Source organism: Cryptomeria japonica, unplaced genomic scaffold (assembly GCF_030272615.1).
Source record: "Cryptomeria japonica unplaced genomic scaffold, Sugi_1.0 HiC_scaffold_483, whole genome shotgun sequence".
Classification (NCBI taxonomy): domain Eukaryota; kingdom Viridiplantae; phylum Streptophyta; class Pinopsida; order Cupressales; family Cupressaceae; genus Cryptomeria; species Cryptomeria japonica.
In genome coordinates, this window is record NW_026729302.1 from 26192 (window position 1) to 45000 (window position 18809).

At 63.4% G+C, this 18809-nt stretch overlaps 3 non-coding genes across 3 annotated transcripts; all 3 read left to right on the top strand.

Moving 5' to 3' along the window:
• The first annotated feature begins 727 nt into the window (after positions 1-727).
• LOC131871920 (5S ribosomal RNA) lies at positions 728-846 on the top strand. Its single transcript, XR_009370109.1, has one exon. It is a non-coding gene; the product is annotated as a 5S ribosomal RNA (ribosomal RNA).
• Positions 847-6760: 5914 nt separating this feature from the next.
• On the top strand, positions 6761-6879 carry LOC131871924 (5S ribosomal RNA). Its single transcript, XR_009370113.1, has one exon. It is a non-coding gene; the product is annotated as a 5S ribosomal RNA (ribosomal RNA).
• A 5916-nt stretch (positions 6880-12795) lies between these two features.
• LOC131871913 (5S ribosomal RNA) lies at positions 12796-12914 on the top strand. Its single transcript, XR_009370102.1, has one exon. It is a non-coding gene; the product is annotated as a 5S ribosomal RNA (ribosomal RNA).
• Positions 12915-18809: the final 5895 nt, after the last annotated feature.

Sequence of the window (18809 nt, forward strand, 5' to 3'; positions counted from 1 at the left end):
GTCAAGTTTTAGTCGTCGGGACTCATTTCGAGCCTTAGAGGTCGTTTCTTGTCCGGTTGCCCTGTCTTCGACCTGGGAACCCAATTTTGGTCCTCGGGTCCCATTTTTTTTTGTCTCGCATCCCACTTTTGGCCTGTGGCCTTTTCGGGGTCGATTCTCGTTTTGGGCATCAGAGCATGTTTCTTCTCCTAAAACCCAATATTTGTTTATTAAGTCTCGGAACACATTTTTGTTCTCGTGGACCCATCATGGGTCTTGGAACGCATTTGTGGTCCTTGGGTCCCATTTTGCATCCCGAAACTTGTGTTTTGGTGCTTGATCCCTATTTTGGGTGCCCACCTTGCACCAAGTGCGCACCCGGGGCAAACCGAGCGCCTTGGTGCACCGGGGCAAGATCGAGCGTGCACCCGAGGCGCCCCGAACATGCACCAAGGTGCACTCGGCCCACATGTGAGCGCAGGTCGTTGCGCCCGAGGTGGTGTGTGGGCACCGCGTTGCAGACGGGACACTGCACGCACACGACGCCCCGTCCAGGTGCACGCACGTAGGCCGGGCCGGGTGCACACCCGACGCCCTAGCAAGGTGCGCGCACCCGGGCAGGGCTCACACTTGGCGAACGGGGCGCACTTCGCGAGGGAGGGTGTGCACCTCGACGGGGGTGGGTGGCCGGGGTGGATTCGCACGTGGGTCGCGGTTTGCTAAGTACACACTGCGACAAGCTCATAACGGGTGCGATCATACCAGCGTTAGTGCACCGGATCCCATCAGAACTCCGCAGTTAAGCGCGCTTGGGCCGGAGTAGTACTGGGATGGGTGACCTCCCGGGAAGTCCCGGTGTTGCACCCTTTTTTAGTTTTTCGCCGGGCGTCGCAATGCTATTTGAATAAACCTTTTGCCCGTTTGCGTTCTCGTCGGGGCCGGGCCGGGCCGGGGTGCGCTGCCCGCACTACCGCGCGCGCGGGGGCGACACCGAGCGCGCACCCGAGGCGCCCCGAGCACACAGGCCACGGTGCAACCCGGGCGTTGTGCGCGCACCCCGGTGCGCCCGAGGTGCTGCGCGCGCACCCAGGTGAAATCGGTGTGCACCTCGGCCAGTGCGCGCTCGGTCGAGTCGCGCACGTTGGCCAAGGTGCACGGTGATGTTTCTTACTCTAAGGTTCCGCACCAGACGCCCGGGACAGGTGAGCGAAGCTGGGCGGGGCCGGGTGCGCGGCCGGGGCAGGTGCACGCAGCTGGAGAGAGCTTTGGAGCACACCAGAGGTGCGCACCTTGGAGCACACTTCGGAGCGCACCAATGATGCGCTCCATTCAAAAGTTTCCTGAAAAGGCAAAAAAAGTTGAGATTATAGAATTTCCCACTTGAGAGATTGTAAAAAAAAAAAATTTAAAATGAAGGAAACGCGGGTGCCAAGGTGTGCGCGCCCGGGTGCGCAGCCCAGCCAAGGTGTGCGCACCAAGGCGCCCACCCTGGCGAAGGTGCACGCAAGGTGCGCACCCGAGGCAAACCGGACAATTAACCCAACTTTCGACTTCGCGCGCACCTGCGCACCTTGGAGCGCACTTCGGAGCGCTCCTTGGTGCGCACCAATCTTGGGCACCTCGGAGTGCACCATGGCGCCCACCAAGGTGCGCACCCGGGGCAAACCGAGCTCCGACTTCGTGCGCACCTTGGAGCGCACGAAAGGTGCGCACCATGGCGCCCACCAAGGTGCGCAGCCCAGCCAAGGCGTGCGCATCAAGGTGCGCACCCTGGCGAAGGTGCGCACCCGGGGCAAACCGAGCTCCGACTTCGTGCGCACCTTGGAGCGCACAAAGGGTGCGCAACCCAGCCAAGGTGTGCGCACCCCGGGCAAACCGAGCTCCGAATCGTGCGCACCTTGGAGCACACTTCGGAGCCCTCCTTGGTGCGCACCGATGTTGCGCACCTCGGAGCGCACCCGGGGAAAACAATGCAATTAACCCGACTTTCGACTTCGTGGGCACCTCGGAGCGCTCTCGGGTTCGCACCTCGGAGCACACCGAGGTGCGCACCTTTGATGCGCTGCCTTCACCAATTTCCAGAAAAGGCAAGAAAACATTGAGAAGGTGTGCGCACCGAGGTGCCCACCCTGGCGAAGGTGCACGCGAGGTGCGCACCCGGGGCAAACCGGGCTCCGACTTCGTGCACGCCATGCTGCGCACCTTGGAGGGCCATGGTGCGCACCTTGGAGCACACTTCGGAGCGCTCAATGGTGCCCAACCCAGCCAAGGTGCCCACCGCGGCGAAGGTGCACGCGAGGTGCGCACCCGGGGCAAACCGGGCTCCGACTTCGTGCACGCCGCACCTTGGAGCACACTTCGGAGCGCTCCTTGGTGCGCACCAGGGCGCGCAACCCAGCCGAGGTGCCCACCCCGGCGAAGGTGCACGCGGGGTGCGCACCCGAGGCAAACCGGGCTCCGACTTCGTGCACGCCATGGTGCCCACCGCGCCAAGGTGCACGCGAGGTGCGCACCCGGGGCAAACCGGGCTCCGACTTCGTGCACGCCGCACCTTGGAGCACACTTCGGAGCGCTCCTTGGTGCGCACCAGGGCGCGCAACCCAGCCGAGGTGCCCACCCCGGCGAAGGTGCACGCGAGGTGCGCACCCGGGGCAAACCGGGCTCCGACTTCGTGCACGCCATGGTGCCCACCGCGGCGAAGGTGCACGCGAGGTGCGCACCCGGGGCAAACCGGGCTCCGACTTCGTGCACGCCGCACCTTGGAGCACACTTCGGAGCGCTCCTTGGTGCGCACCATGGTGCCCACCAGGGCGCGCAACCCCGCCGAAGGTGCACGCGAGGTGCGCACCCGGGGCAAACCGGGCTCCGACTTCGTGCACGCCGCACCTTGGAGCACACTTCGGAGCGCTCCTTGGTGCGCACCAGGGCGCGCAACCCCGCCGAAGGTGCACGCGAGGTGCGCACCCGGGGCAAACCGGGCTCCGACTTCGTGCACGCCATGGTGCGCACCAGGGTGCCCACCGCGGCGAAGGTGCGCACCCGGGGCAAACCGGGCTCCGACTTCGTGCACGCCGCACCTTGGAGCACACTTCGGAGCGCTCCTTGGTGCGCACCAGGGCGCGCAACCCAGCCGAGGTGCCCACCCCGGCGAAGGTGCACGCGAGGTGCGCACCCGGGGCAAACCGGGCTCCGACTTCGTGCACGCCATGGTGCCCACCGCGGCGAAGGTGCGCACCCGGGGCAAACCGGGCTAGGACTTCGTGCACGCCGCACCTTGGAGCACACTTCGGAGCGCTCCTTGGTGCGCACCATGGTGCCCACCAGGCCGCGCAACCCAGCCAAGGTGTGCGCACCAAGGTGCACGCGAGGTGCGCACCCGGGGCAAACCGGGGTCCGGCTTCGTGCACGCCGCACCTTGGAGCACACATCGGGGCGCTCCCGGGTTCGCACCGGCGTTGCGCACCGTGGTGGGCACCTCGGAGCGCACCGTGGTGGGCACCTCGGAGCACACCAAGGTGGGCAGCGAGGTGCGCACCTTTGATGCGATGCCTTCACTAATTTCCATAAAAGGCAAAAAAAAACGAGATTTTAAAATTTCCGTTTTGAAAGATAGTGAGAAAAAGGGAATGCTGGTGCCATCTTGAGCCCGCCCTGGTGCGCAGCCCAGCCAAGGTGTGCGCACCAAGGTGCCCACCCTGGCGAAGGTGCGCGCCCGGGCAATTAACCCAACTTCCAACTTCGCGCGCGCCAGGGTGGGAGCGCACCCAACAACCGGGCCTGGGAAGAGCCAATGCGAGAAACCCCACCAAACGCTCTGACAAAAAAAGAGGGGGCGCTCCAGTAACCCCGCTTCGGAGCGCACCCTGGGCAAACCCAGCCAGGGTGCCCACCCCGGCCAAGGTGCAGGCGAGGTGCGCACCCGGGGCAAACCGGGCTCCGACAACGTGCACGCCGCACCTTGGAGCACACTTCGTAGCGCTCCCGGGTGCGCACCTCAGAGCACACCAAGGTGGGCAGCGAGGTGCGCACCTTTGATGCGCTGCCTTCACTAATTTCCAGAAAAGGCAAAAAAAAGAGGAGATTTTAAAATTTCCGTTTTGAAAGATAGTGAAAAAAACGGAACGCGGGTGCCATCTTGAGCCCGCCCTGGTGCACAGCCCAGGTAAGGTGCCCACCCTGGCAAAGGTGCGCACCCGGGCAATTAACCCTACTTCCGACTTCGTGCGCGCCAGGGTGGCAACCGGGCCTGGGAAGAGCCAATGCGAGAAACCCCACCAAACGCTCCGACAAAAAAAGAGGCGGCGCTCCAATAACCCCGCTTCGGAGCGCAGCCGGGGCAAACCCAGCCAAGGTGCCCACCCCGACGAAGGTGCACGCGAGGTGCGCACCCGGGGCAAACCGGGCTCCGACAACGTGCACGCAGCACCTTGGAGCACACTTCGAAGCACTCCCGGGTGCCCACCGGCGTTGCGCACCGTGGTGGGCAGCGAGGTGCGCACCTTTGATGCGCTGCCTTCACTAATTTCCAGAAAAGGCAAAAAAAAATGAGATTTTAAAATTTCCGTTTTGAAAGATAGTGAAAAAAACGGAACGCGGGTGCCATCTTGAGCCCGCCCTGGTGCGCAGCCCAGGCAAGGCATGCGCACCAAGGTGCCCACCCGCGGTGCACGCCCGGGGCAAACCGGGCTCCGACTTCGTGCAGGCCGCACCTTGGAGCACACTTCGGAGCGCTCCTTGGTGCGCACCATGGTGCCCACCAGGGCGCACCCGGGGCAAACCGGGCTCCGACTTCGTGCACGCCGCACCTTGGAGCACACATCGGAGCGCTCCCAGGTTCGCACCAGCGTTGCGCACCTTTGATGCGCTGCCTTCACTAATTTCCAGAAAAGGCAAAAAAAAACGATATTTTAAAATTTCCGTTCTGAAAGATAGTGAAAAAAACGGAACGCGGGTGCCATCTTGAGCCCTTCCTGGTGCGCAGCCCAGGCAAGTTGTGCGCACCAAGGTGCCCACCCTGGCGGAGGTGCGCGCCCGGGGCAAACCGGGCTCCGACTTCGTGCACTGCATGGTGCCCACCAAGGCGCGCAACCCAGCCAAGGTGCCCACCGCAGCGAAGGTGCACGCGAGGTGCGCACCCGAGGTGCACACCCGGGGCAAACCGAGCTCCGACTTCGTGCACGCCGCACCTTGGAGCACACTTCAGAGCGCTCCTTGGTGCGCACCAGGGCGCGCAACCCAGCCAAGGTGCTCACCCCGGCGAAGGTGCACGCGAGGTGCGCACCCGGGGCAAGCCGGGCTCGGACTTCGTGCACGCCGCACCTTGGAGCACACATCGGAGCGCTCCCGGGTTCGCACCAGCATTGCGCACCTTTGATGCGCTGCCTTCACTAATTTCCAGAAAAGGCAAAAAAAAAAAAAAAACGAGATTTTAAAATTTCCGTTTTGAAAGATAGTGAAAAAAACGGAACGCGGGTGCCATCTTGAGCCCGCCCTGGTGTGCAGCCCAGGCAAGTTGTGCGCACCAAGGCACCCACCCTGGCCAAGGTGGGTCACGGGGTGGGTCCTAGGGTGGGTAACGGGGTGGGTACTAAGGTGCGTGCCAAGGTGGGTCATGGGGTGGGTGCCAAGGTGGGCACCAGGGTGGGTGTGCACCAACCCTAGCCAGGGTAGGTCACGGGGTGGTTGTCGGGGTGGGCGTCAAGGAGCCAAGGTGGGTGGCAAGTAGCCAAGTTGCGTGCCAAGGTGGGTGTCGGGGTGGGTGCCAAGGATCCAAGGTGGGTGCCAAGGAACCAAGGTGGGTGTCTGGGTGGGTGCCGAGGTGGGAGCCAGGGTGGGTCCCAAGGTGAGTGCAAAGGTGGGTGCCAGGGTCAAGGTGAGTGCCAATGTGGGTTCCAAGGTGCCAGGGTCAGGGTGAGTGCCAATGTGGGTTCAAAGGTGCTAAGTTGGGTGCGAGGTTGGGTGCGAGGGTGGGTGGGTGCCAAGGTGTGCTAGGTGGAAGCCCGGGTGGGTCGGCATCCCATGGGTGTCGAGTTGGGTGCCTGATGGGTGCTTCTTGTCAAGTTTTAGTCGTCGGGACTCATTTCGAGCCTTAGAGGTCGTTTCTTGTCCGGTTGCCCTGTCTTCGACCTGGGAACCCAATTTTGGTCCTCGGGTCCCATTTTTTTTTGTCTCGCATCCCACTTTTGGCCTGTGGCCTTTTCGGGGTCGATTCTCGTTTTGGGCATCAGAGCATGTTTCTTCTCCTAAAACCCAATATTTGTTTATTAAGTCTCGGAACACATTTTTGTTCTCGTGGACCCATCATGGGTCTTGGAACGCATTTGTGGTCCTTGGGTCCCATTTTGCATCCCGAAACTTGTGTTTTGGTGCTTGATCCCTATTTTGGGTGCCCACCTTGCACCAAGTGCGCACCCGGGGCAAACCGAGCGCCTTGGTGCACCGGGGCAAGATCGAGCGTGCACCCGAGGCGCCCCGAACATGCACCAAGGTGCACTCGGCCCACATGTGAGCGCAGGTCGTTGCGCCCGAGGTGGTGTGTGGGCACCGCGTTGCAGACGGGACACTGCACGCACACGACGCCCCGTCCAGGTGCACGCACGTAGGCCGGGCCGGGTGCACACCCGACGCCCTAGCAAGGTGCGCGCACCCGGGCAGGGCTCACACTTGGCGAACGGGGCGCACTTCGCGAGGGAGGGTGTGCACCTCGACGGGGGTGGGTGGCCGGGGTGGATTCGCACGTGGGTCGCGGTTTGCTAAGTACACACTGCGACAAGCTCATAACGGGTGCGATCATACCAGCGTTAGTGCACCGGATCCCATCAGAACTCCGCAGTTAAGCGCGCTTGGGCCGGAGTAGTACTGGGATGGGTGACCTCCCGGGAAGTCCCGGTGTTGCACCCTTTTTTAGTTTTTCGCCGGGCGTCGCAATGCTATTTGAATAAACCTTTTGCCCGTTTGCGTTCTCGTCGGGGCCGGGCCGGGCCGGGGTGCGCTGCCCGCACTACCGCGCGCGCGGGGGCGACACCGAGCGCGCACCCGAGGCGCCCCGAGCACACAGGCCACGGTGCAACCCGGGCGTTGTGCGCGCACCCCGGTGCGCCCGAGGTGCTGCGCGCGCACCCAGGTGAAATCGGTGTGCACCTCGGCCAGTGCGCGCTCGGTCGAGTCGCGCACGTTGGCCAAGGTGCACGGTGATGTTTCTTACTCTAAGGTTCCGCACCAGACGCCCGGGACAGGTGAGCGAAGCTGGGCGGGGCCGGGTGCGCGGCCGGGGCAGGTGCACGCAGCTGGAGAGAGCTTTGGAGCACACCAGAGGTGCGCACCTTGGAGCACACTTCGGAGCGCACCAATGATGCGCTCCATTCAAAAGTTTCCTGAAAAGGCAAAAAAAGTTGAGATTATAGAATTTCCCACTTGAGAGATTGTAAAAAAAAAAAATTTAAAATGAAGGAAACGCGGGTGCCAAGGTGTGCGCGCCCGGGTGCGCAGCCCAGCCAAGGTGTGCGCACCAAGGCGCCCACCCTGGCGAAGGTGCACGCAAGGTGCGCACCCGAGGCAAACCGGACAATTAACCCAACTTTCGACTTCGCGCGCACCTGCGCACCTTGGAGCGCACTTCGGAGCGCTCCTTGGTGCGCACCAATCTTGGGCACCTCGGAGTGCACCATGGCGCCCACCAAGGTGCGCACCCGGGGCAAACCGAGCTCCGACTTCGTGCGCACCTTGGAGCGCACGAAAGGTGCGCACCATGGCGCCCACCAAGGTGCGCAGCCCAGCCAAGGCGTGCGCATCAAGGTGCGCACCCTGGCGAAGGTGCGCACCCGGGGCAAACCGAGCTCCGACTTCGTGCGCACCTTGGAGCGCACAAAGGGTGCGCAACCCAGCCAAGGTGTGCGCACCCCGGGCAAACCGAGCTCCGAATCGTGCGCACCTTGGAGCACACTTCGGAGCCCTCCTTGGTGCGCACCGATGTTGCGCACCTCGGAGCGCACCCGGGGAAAACAATGCAATTAACCCGACTTTCGACTTCGTGGGCACCTCGGAGCGCTCTCGGGTTCGCACCTCGGAGCACACCGAGGTGCGCACCTTTGATGCGCTGCCTTCACCAATTTCCAGAAAAGGCAAGAAAACATTGAGAAGGTGTGCGCACCGAGGTGCCCACCCTGGCGAAGGTGCACGCGAGGTGCGCACCCGGGGCAAACCGGGCTCCGACTTCGTGCACGCCATGCTGCGCACCTTGGAGGGCCATGGTGCGCACCTTGGAGCACACTTCGGAGCGCTCAATGGTGCCCAACCCAGCCAAGGTGCCCACCGCGGCGAAGGTGCACGCGAGGTGCGCACCCGGGGCAAACCGGGCTCCGACTTCGTGCACGCCGCACCTTGGAGCACACTTCGGAGCGCTCCTTGGTGCGCACCAGGGCGCGCAACCCAGCCGAGGTGCCCACCCCGGCGAAGGTGCACGCGGGGTGCGCACCCGGGGCAAACCGGGCTCCGACTTCGTGCACGCCATGGTGCCCACCGCGGCGAAGGTGCACGCGAGGTGCGCACCCGGGGCAAACCGGGCTCCGACTTCGTGCACGCCGCACCTTGGAGCACACTTCGGAGCGCTCCTTGGTGCGCACCAGGGCGCGCAACCCAGCCGAGGTGCCCACCCCGGCGAAGGTGCACGCGAGGTGCGCACCCGGGGCAAACCGGGCTCCGACTTCGTGCACGCCATGGTGCCCACCGCGGCGAAGGTGCACGCGAGGTGCGCACCCGGGGCAAACCGGGCTCCGACTTCGTGCACGCCGCACCTTGGAGCACACTTCGGAGCGCTCCTTGGTGCGCACCATGGTGCCCACCAGGGCGCGCAACCCCGCCGAAGGTGCACGCGAGGTGCGCACCCGGGGCAAACCGGGCTCCGACTTCGTGCACGCCGCACCTTGGAGCACACTTCGGAGCGCTCCTTGGTGCGCACCAGGGCGCGCAACCCCGCCGAAGGTGCACGCGAGGTGCGCACCCGGGGCAAACCGGGCTCCGACTTCGTGCACGCCATGGTGCGCACCAGGGTGCCCACCGCGGCGAAGGTGCGCACCCGGGGCAAACCGGGCTCCGACTTCGTGCACGCCGCACCTTGGAGCACACTTCGGAGCGCTCCTTGGTGCGCACCAGGGCGCGCAACCCAGCCGAGGTGCCCACCCCGGCGAAGGTGCACGCGAGGTGCGCACCCGGGGCAAACCGGGCTCCGACTTCGTGCACGCCATGGTGCCCACCGCGGCGAAGGTGCGCACCCGGGGCAAACCGGGCTAGGACTTCGTGCACGCCGCACCTTGGAGCACACTTCGGAGCGCTCCTTGGTGCGCACCATGGTGCCCACCAGGCCGCGCAACCCAGCCAAGGTGTGCGCACCAAGGTGCACGCGAGGTGCGCACCCGGGGCAAACCGGGGTCCGGCTTCGTGCACGCCGCACCTTGGAGCACACATCGGGGCGCTCCCGGGTTCGCACCGGCGTTGCGCACCGTGGTGGGCACCTCGGAGCGCACCGTGGTGGGCACCTCGGAGCACACCAAGGTGGGCAGCGAGGTGCGCACCTTTGATGCGATGCCTTCACTAATTTCCATAAAAGGCAAAAAAAAACGAGATTTTAAAATTTCCGTTTTGAAAGATAGTGAGAAAAAGGGAATGCTGGTGCCATCTTGAGCCCGCCCTGGTGCGCAGCCCAGCCAAGGTGTGCGCACCAAGGTGCCCACCCTGGCGAAGGTGCGCGCCCGGGCAATTAACCCAACTTCCAACTTCGCGCGCGCCAGGGTGGGAGCGCACCCAACAACCGGGCCTGGGAAGAGCCAATGCGAGAAACCCCACCAAACGCTCTGACAAAAAAAGAGGGGGCGCTCCAGTAACCCCGCTTCGGAGCGCACCCTGGGCAAACCCAGCGAGGGTGCCCACCCCGGCCAAGGTGCAGGCGAGGTGCGCACCCGGGGCAAACCGGGCTCCGACAACGTGCACGCCGCACCTTGGAGCACACTTCGTAGCGCTCCCGGGTGCGCACCTCAGAGCACACCAAGGTGGGCAGCGAGGTGCGCACCTTTGATGCGCTGCCTTCACTAATTTCCAGAAAAGGCAAAAAAAAGAGGAGATTTTAAAATTTCCGTTTTGAAAGATAGTGAAAAAAACGGAACGCGGGTGCCATCTTGAGCCCGCCCTGGTGCACAGCCCAGGTAAGGTGCCCACCCTGGCAAAGGTGCGCACCCGGGCAATTAACCCTACTTCCGACTTCGTGCGCGCCAGGGTGGCAACCGGGCCTGGGAAGAGCCAATGCGAGAAACCCCACCAAACGCTCCGACAAAAAAAGAGGCGGCGCTCCAATAACCCCGCTTCGGAGCGCAGCCGGGGCAAACCCAGCCAAGGTGCCCACCCCGACGAAGGTGCACGCGAGGTGCGCACCCGGGGCAAACCGGGCTCCGACAACGTGCACGCAGCACCTTGGAGCACACTTCGAAGCACTCCCGGGTGCCCACCGGCGTTGCGCACCGTGGTGGGCAGCGAGGTGCGCACCTTTGATGCGCTGCCTTCACTAATTTCCAGAAAAGGCAAAAAAAAATGAGATTTTAAAATTTCCGTTTTGAAAGATAGTGAAAAAAACGGAACGCGGGTGCCATCTTGAGCCCGCCCTGGTGCGCAGCCCAGGCAAGGCATGCGCACCAAGGTGCCCACCCGCGGTGCACGCCCGGGGCAAACCGGGCTCCGACTTCGTGCAGGCCGCACCTTGGAGCACACTTCGGAGCGCTCCTTGGTGCGCACCATGGTGCCCACCAGGGCGCACCCGGGGCAAACCGGGCTCCGACTTCGTGCACGCCGCACCTTGGAGCACACATCGGAGCGCTCCCAGGTTCGCACCAGCGTTGCGCACCTTTGATGCGCTGCCTTCACTAATTTCCAGAAAAGGCAAAAAAAAACGATATTTTAAAATTTCCGTTCTGAAAGATAGTGAAAAAAACGGAACGCGGGTGCCATCTTGAGCCCTTCCTGGTGCGCAGCCCAGGCAAGTTGTGCGCACCAAGGTGCCCACCCTGGCGGAGGTGCGCGCCCGGGGCAAACCGGGCTCCGACTTCGTGCACTGCATGGTGCCCACCAAGGCGCGCAACCCAGCCAAGGTGCCCACCGCAGCGAAGGTGCACGCGAGGTGCGCACCCGAGGTGCACACCCGGGGCAAACCGAGCTCCGACTTCGTGCACGCCGCACCTTGGAGCACACTTCAGAGCGCTCCTTGGTGCGCACCAGGGCGCGCAACCCAGCCAAGGTGCTCACCCCGGCGAAGGTGCACGCGAGGTGCGCACCCGGGGCAAGCCGGGCTCGGACTTCGTGCACGCCGCACCTTGGAGCACACATCGGAGCGCTCCCGGGTTCGCACCAGCATTGCGCACCTTTGATGCGCTGCCTTCACTAATTTCCAGAAAAGGAAAAAAAAAAAAAAAAAACGAGATTTTAAAATTTCCGTTTTGAAAGATAGTGAAAAAAACGGAACGCGGGTGCCATCTTGAGCCCGCCCTGGTGTGCAGCCCAGGCAAGTTGTGCGCACCAAGGCACCCACCCTGGCCAAGGTGGGTCACGGGGTGGGTCCTAGGGTGGGTAACGGGGTGGGTACTAAGGTGCGTGCCAAGGTGGGTCATGGGGTGGGTGCCAAGGTGGGCACCAGGGTGGGTGTGCACCAACCCTAGCCAGGGTAGGTCACGGGGTGGTTGTCGGGGTGGGCGTCAAGGAGCCAAGGTGGGTGGCAAGTAGCCAAGTTGCGTGCCAAGGTGGGTGTCGGGGTGGGTGCCAAGGATCCAAGGTGGGTGCCAAGGAACCAAGGTGGGTGTCTGGGTGGGTGCCGAGGTGGGAGCCAGGGTGGGTCCCAAGGTGAGTGCAAAGGTGGGTGCCAGGGTCAAGGTGAGTGCCAATGTGGGTTCCAAGGTGCCAGGGTCAGGGTGAGTGCCAATGTGGGTTCAAAGGTGCTAAGTTGGGTGCGAGGTTGGGTGCGAGGGTGGGTGGGTGCCAAGGTGTGCTAGGTGGAAGCCCGGGTGGGTCGACATCCCATGGGTGTCGAGTTGGGTGCCTGATGGGTGCTTCTTGTCAAGTTTTAGTCGTCGGGACTCATTTCGAGCCTTAGAGGTCGTTTCTTGTCCGGTTGCCCTGTCTTCGACCTGGGAACCCAATTTTGGTCCTCGGGTCCCATTTTTTTTTGTCTCGCATCCCACTTTTGGCCTGTGGCCTTTTCGGGGTCGATTCTCGTTTTGGGCATCAGAGCATGTTTCTTCTCCTAAAACCCAATATTTGTTTATTAAGTCTCGGAACACATTTTTGTTCTCGTGGACCCATCATGGGTCTTGGAACGCATTTGTGGTCCTTGGGTCCCATTTTGCATCCCGAAACTTGTGTTTTGGTGCTTGATCCCTATTTTGGGTGCCCACCTTGCACCAAGTGCGCACCCGGGGCAAACCGAGCGCCTTGGTGCACCGGGGCAAGATCGAGCGTGCACCCGAGGCGCCCCGAACATGCACCAAGGTGCACTCGGCCCACATGTGAGCGCAGGTCGTTGCGCCCGAGGTGGTGTGTGGGCACCGCGTTGCAGACGGGACACTGCACGCACACGACGCCCCGTCCAGGTGCACGCACGTAGGCCGGGCCGGGTGCACACCCGACGCCCTAGCAAGGTGCGCGCACCCGGGCAGGGCTCACACTTGGCGAACGGGGCGCACTTCGCGAGGGAGGGTGTGCACCTCGACGGGGGTGGGTGGCCGGGGTGGATTCGCACGTGGGTCGCGGTTTGCTAAGTACACACTGCGACAAGCTCATAACGGGTGCGATCATACCAGCGTTAGTGCACCGGATCCCATCAGAACTCCGCAGTTAAGCGTGCTTGGGCCGGAGTAGTACTGGGATGGGTGACCTCCCGGGAAGTCCCGGTGTTGCACCCTTTCTTAGTTTTTCGCCGGGCGTCGCAATGCTATTTGAATAAACCTTTTGCCCGTTTGCGTTCTCGTCGGGGCCGGGCCGGGCCGGGGTGCGCTGCCCGCACTACCGCGCGCGCGGGGGCGACACCGAGCGCGCACCCGAGGCGCCCCGAGCACACAGGCCACGGTGCAACCCGGGCGTTGTGCGCGCACCCCGGTGCGCCCGAGGTGCTGCGCGCGCACCCAGGTGAAATCGGTGTGCACCTCGGCCAGTGCGCGCTCGGTCGAGTCGCGCACGTTGGCCAAGGTGCACGGTGATGTTTCTTACTCTAAGGTTCCGCACCAGACGCCCGGGACAGGTGAGCGAAGCTGGGCGGGGCCGGGTGCGCGGCCGGGGCAGGTGCACGCAGCTGGAGAGAGCTTTGGAGCACACCAGAGGTGCGCACCTTGGAGCACACTTCGGAGCGCACCAATGATGCGCTCCATTCAAAAGTTTCCTGAAAAGGCAAAAAAAGTTGAGATTATAGAATTTCCCACTTGAGAGATTGTAAAAAAAAAAAATTTAAAATGAAGGAAACGCGGGTGCCAAGGTGTGCGCGCCCGGGTGCGCAGCCCAGCCAAGGTGTGCGCACCAAGGCGCCCACCCTGGCGAAGGTGCACGCAAGGTGCGCACCCGAGGCAAACCGGACAATTAACCCAACTTTCGACTTCGCGCGCACCTGCGCACCTTGGAGCGCACTTCGGAGCGCTCCTTGGTGCGCACCAATCTTGGGCACCTCGGAGTGCACCATGGCGCCCACCAAGGTGCGCACCCGGGGCAAACCGAGCTCCGACTTCGTGCGCACCTTGGAGCGCACGAAAGGTGCGCACCATGGCGCCCACCAAGGTGCGCAGCCCAGCCAAGGCGTGCGCATCAAGGTGCGCACCCTGGCGAAGGTGCGCACCCGGGGCAAACCGAGCTCCGACTTCGTGCGCACCTTGGAGCGCACAAAGGGTGCGCAACCCAGCCAAGGTGTGCGCACCCCGGGCAAACCGAGCTCCGAATCGTGCGCACCTTGGAGCACACTTCGGAGCCCTCCTTGGTGCGCACCGATGTTGCGCACCTCGGAGCGCACCCGGGGAAAACAATGCAATTAACCCGACTTTCGACTTCGTGGGCACCTCGGAGCGCTCTCGGGTTCGCACCTCGGAGCACACCGAGGTGCGCACCTTTGATGCGCTGCCTTCACCAATTTCCAGAAAAGGCAAGAAAACATTGAGAAGGTGTGCGCACCGAGGTGCCCACCCTGGCGAAGGTGCACGCGAGGTGCGCACCCGGGGCAAACCGGGCTCCGACTTCGTGCACGCCATGCTGCGCACCTTGGAGGGCCATGGTGCGCACCTTGGAGCACACTTCGGAGCGCTCAATGGTGCCCAACCCAGCCAAGGTGCCCACCGCGGCGAAGGTGCACGCGAGGTGCGCACCCGGGGCAAACCGGGCTCCGACTTCGTGCACGCCGCACCTTGGAGCACACTTCGGAGCGCTCCTTGGTGCGCACCAGGGCGCGCAACCCAGCCGAGGTGCCCACCCCGGCGAAGGTGCACGCGGGGTGCGCACCCGGGGCAAACCGGGCTCCGACTTCGTGCACGCCATGGTGCCCACCGCGGCGAAGGTGCACGCGAGGTGCGCACCCGGGGCAAACCGGGCTCCGACTTCGTGCACGCCGCACCTTGGAGCACACTTCGGAGCGCTCCTTGGTGCGCACCAGGGCGCGCAACCCAGCCGAGGTGCCCACCCCGGCGAAGGTGCACGCGAGGTGCGCACCCGGGGCAAACCGGGCTCCGACTTCGTGCACGCCATGGTGCCCACCGCGGCGAAGGTGCACGCGAGGTGCGCACCCGGGGCAAACCGGGCTCCGACTTCGTGCACGCCGCACCTTGGAGCACACTTCGGAGCGCTCCTTGGTGCGCACCATGGTGCCCACCAGGGCGCGCAACCCCGCCGAAGGTGCACGCGAGGTGCGCACCCGGGGCAAACCGGGCTCCGACTTCGTGCACGCCGCACCTTGGAGCACACTTCGGAGCGCTCCTTGGTGCGCACCAGGGCGCGCAACCCCGCCGAAGGTGCACGCGAGGTGCGCACCCGGGGCAAACCGGGCTCCGACTTCGTGCACGCCATGGTGCGCACCAGGGTGCCCACCGCGGCGAAGGTGCGCACCCGGGGCAAACCGGGCTCCGACTTCGTGCACGCCGCACCTTGGAGCACACTTCGGAGCGCTCCTTGGTGCGCACCAGGGCGCGCAACCCAGCCGAGGTGCCCACCCCGGCGAAGGTGCACGCGAGGTGCGCACCCGGGGCAAACCGGGCTCCGACTTCGTGCACGCCATGGTGCCCACCGCGGCGAAGGTGCGCACCCGGGGCAAACCGGGCTAGGACTTCGTGCACGCCGCACCTTGGAGCACACTTCGGAGCGCTCCTTGGTGCGCACCATGGTGCCCACCAGGCCGCGCAACCCAGCCAAGGTGTGCGCACCAAGGTGCACGCGAGGTGCGCACCCGGGGCAAACCGGGGTCCGGCTTCGTGCACGCCGCACCTTGGAGCACACATCGGGGCGCTCCCGGGTTCGCACCGGCGTTGCGCACCGTGGTGGGCACCTCGGAGCGCACCGTGGTGGGCACCTCGGAGCACACCAAGGTGGGCAGCGAGGTGCGCACCTTTGATGCGATGCCTTCACTAATTTCCATAAAAGGCAAAAAAAAACGAGATTTTAAAATTTCCGTTTTGAAAGATAGTGAGAAAAAGGGAATGCTGGTGCCATCTTGAGCCCGCCCTGGTGCGCAGCCCAGCCAAGGTGTGCGCACCAAGGTGCCCACCCTGGCGAAGGTGCGCGCCCGGGCAATTAACCCAACTTCCAACTTCGCGCGCGCCAGGGTGGGAGCGCACCCAACAACCGGGCCTGGGAAGAGCCAATGCGAGAAACCCCACCAAACGCTCTGACAAAAAAAGAGGGGGCGCTCCAGTAACCCCGCTTCGGAGCGCACCCTGGGCAAACCCAGCGAGGGTGCCCACCCCGGCCAAGGTGCAGGCGAGGTGCGCACCCGGGGCAAACCGGGCTCCGACAACGTGCACGCCGCACCTTGGAGCACACTTCGTAGCGCTCCCGGGTGCGCACCTCAGAGCACACCAAGGTGGGCAGCGAGGTGCGCACCTTTGATGCGCTGCCTTCACTAATTTCCAGAAAAGGCAAAAAAAAGAGGAGATTTTAAAATTTCCGTTTTGAAAGATAGTGAAAAAAACGGAACGCGGGTGCCATCTTGAGCCCGCCCTGGTGCACAGCCCAGGTAAGGTGCCCACCCTGGCAAAGGTGCGCACCCGGGCAATTAACCCTACTTCCGACTTCGTGCGCGCCAGGGTGGCAACCGGGCCTGGGAAGAGCCAATGCGAGAAACCCCACCAAACGCTCCGACAAAAAAAGAGGCGGCGCTCCAATAACCCCGCTTCGGAGCGCAGCCGGGGCAAACCCAGCCAAGGTGCCCACCCCGACGAAGGTGCACGCGAGGTGCGCACCCGGGGCAAACCGGGCTCCGACAACGTGCACGCAGCACCTTGGAGCACACTTCGAAGCACTCCCGGGTGCCCACCGGCGTTGCGCACCGTGGTGGGCAGCGAGGTGCGCACCTTTGATGCGCTGCCTTCACTAATTTCCAGAAAAGGCAAAAAAAAATGAGATTTTAAAATTTCCGTTTTGAAAGATAGTGAAAAAAACGGAACGCGGGTGCCATCTTGAGCCCGCCCTGGTGCGCAGCCCAGGCAAGGCATGCGCACCAAGGTGCCCACCCGCGGTGCACGCCCGGGGCAAACCGGGCTCCGACTTCGTGCAGGCCGCACCTTGGAGCACACTTCGGAGCGCTCCTTGGTGCGCACCATGGTGCCCACCAGGGCGCACCCGGGGCAAACCGGGCTCCGACTTCGTGCACGCCGCACCTTGGAGCACACATCGGAGCGCTCCCAGGTTCGCACCAGCGTTGCGCACCTTTGATGCGCTGCCTTCACTAATTTCCAGAAAAGGCAAAAAAAAACGATATTTTAAAATTTCCGTTCTGAAAGATAGTGAAAAAAACGGAACGCGGGTGCCATCTTGAGCCCTTCCTGGTGCGCAGCCCAGGCAAGTTGTGCGCACCAAGGTGCCCACCCTGGCGGAGGTGCGCGCCCGGGGCAAACCGGGCTCCGACTTCGTGCACTGCATGGTGCCCACCAAGGCGCGCAACCCAGCCAAGGTGCCCACCGCAGCGAAGGTGCACGCGAGGTGCGCACCCGAGGTGCACACCCGGGGCAAACCGAGCTCCGACTTCGTGCACGCCGCACCTTGGAGCACACTTCAGAGCGCTCCTTGGTGCGCACCAGGGCGCGCAACCCAGCCAAGGTGCTCACCCCGGCGAAGGTGCACGCGAGGTGCGCACCCGGGGCAAGCCGGGCTCGGACTTCGTGCACGCCGCACCTTGGAGCACACATCGGAGCGCTCCCGGGTTCGCACCAGCATTGCGCACCTTTGATGCGCTGCCTTCACTAATTTCCAGAAAAGGCAAAAAAAAAAAAAAAACGAGATTTTAAAATTTCCGTTTTGAAAGATAGTGAAAAAAACGGAACGCGGGTGCCATCTTGAGCCCGCCCTGGTGTGCAGCCCAGGCAAGTTGTGCGCACCAAGGCACCCACCCTGGCCAAGGTGGGTCACGGGGTGGGTCCTAGGGTGGGTAACGGGGTGGGTACTAAGGTGCGTGCCAAGGTGGGTCATGGGGTGGGTGCCAAGGTGGGCACCAGGGTGGGTGTGCACCAACCCTAGCCAGGGTAGGTCACGGGGTGGTTGTCGGGGTGGGCGTCAAGGAGCCAAGGTGGGTGGCAAGTAGCCAAGTTGCGTGCCAAGGTGGGTGTCGGGGTGGGTGCCAAGGATCCAAGGTGGGTGCCAAGGAACCAAGGTGGGTGTCTGGGTGGGTGCCGAGGTGGGAGCCAGGGTGGGTCCCAAGGTGAGTGCAAAGGTGGGTGCCAGGGTCAAGGTGAGTGCCAATGTGGGTTCCAAGGTGCCAGGGTCAGGGTGAGTGCCAATGTGGGTTCAAAGGTGCTAAGTTGGGTGCGAGGTTGGGTGCGAGGGTGGGTGGGTGCCAAGGTGTGCTAGGTGGAAGCCCGGGTGGGTCGGCATCCCATGGGTGTCGAGTTGGGTGCCTGATGGGTGCTTCTTGTCAAGTTTTAGTCGTCGGGACTCATTTCGAGCCTTAGAGGTCGTTTCTTGTCCGGTTGCCCTGTCTTCGACCTGGGAACCCAATTTTGGTCCTCGGGTCCCATTTTTTTTTGTCTCGCATCCCACTTTTGGCCTGTGGCCTTTTCGGGGTCGATTCTCGTTTTGGGCATCAGAGCATGTTTCTTCTCCTAAAACCCAATATTTGTTTATTAAGTCTCGGAACACATTTTTGTTCTCGTGGACCCATCATGGGTCTTGGAACGCATTTGTGGTCCTTGGGTCCCATTTTGCATCCCGAAACTTGTGTTTTGGTGCTTGATCCCTATTTTGGGTGCCCACCTTGCACCAAGTGCGCACCCGGGGCAAACCGAGCGCCTTGGTGCACCGGGGCAAGATCGAGCGTGCACCCGAGGCGCCCCGAACATGCACCAAGGTGCACTCGGCCCACATGTGAGCGCAGGTCGTTGCGCCCGAGGTGGTGTGTGGGCACCGCGTTGCAGACGGGACACTGCACGCACACGACGCCCCGTCCAGGTGCACGCACGTAGGCCGGGCCGGGTGCACACCCGACGCCCTAGCAAGGTGCGCGCACCCGGGCAGGGCTCACACTTGGCGAACGGGGCGCACTTCGCGAGGGAGGGTGTGCACCTCGACGGGGGTGGGTGGCCGGGGTGGATTCGCACGTGGGTCGCGGTTTGCTAAGTACA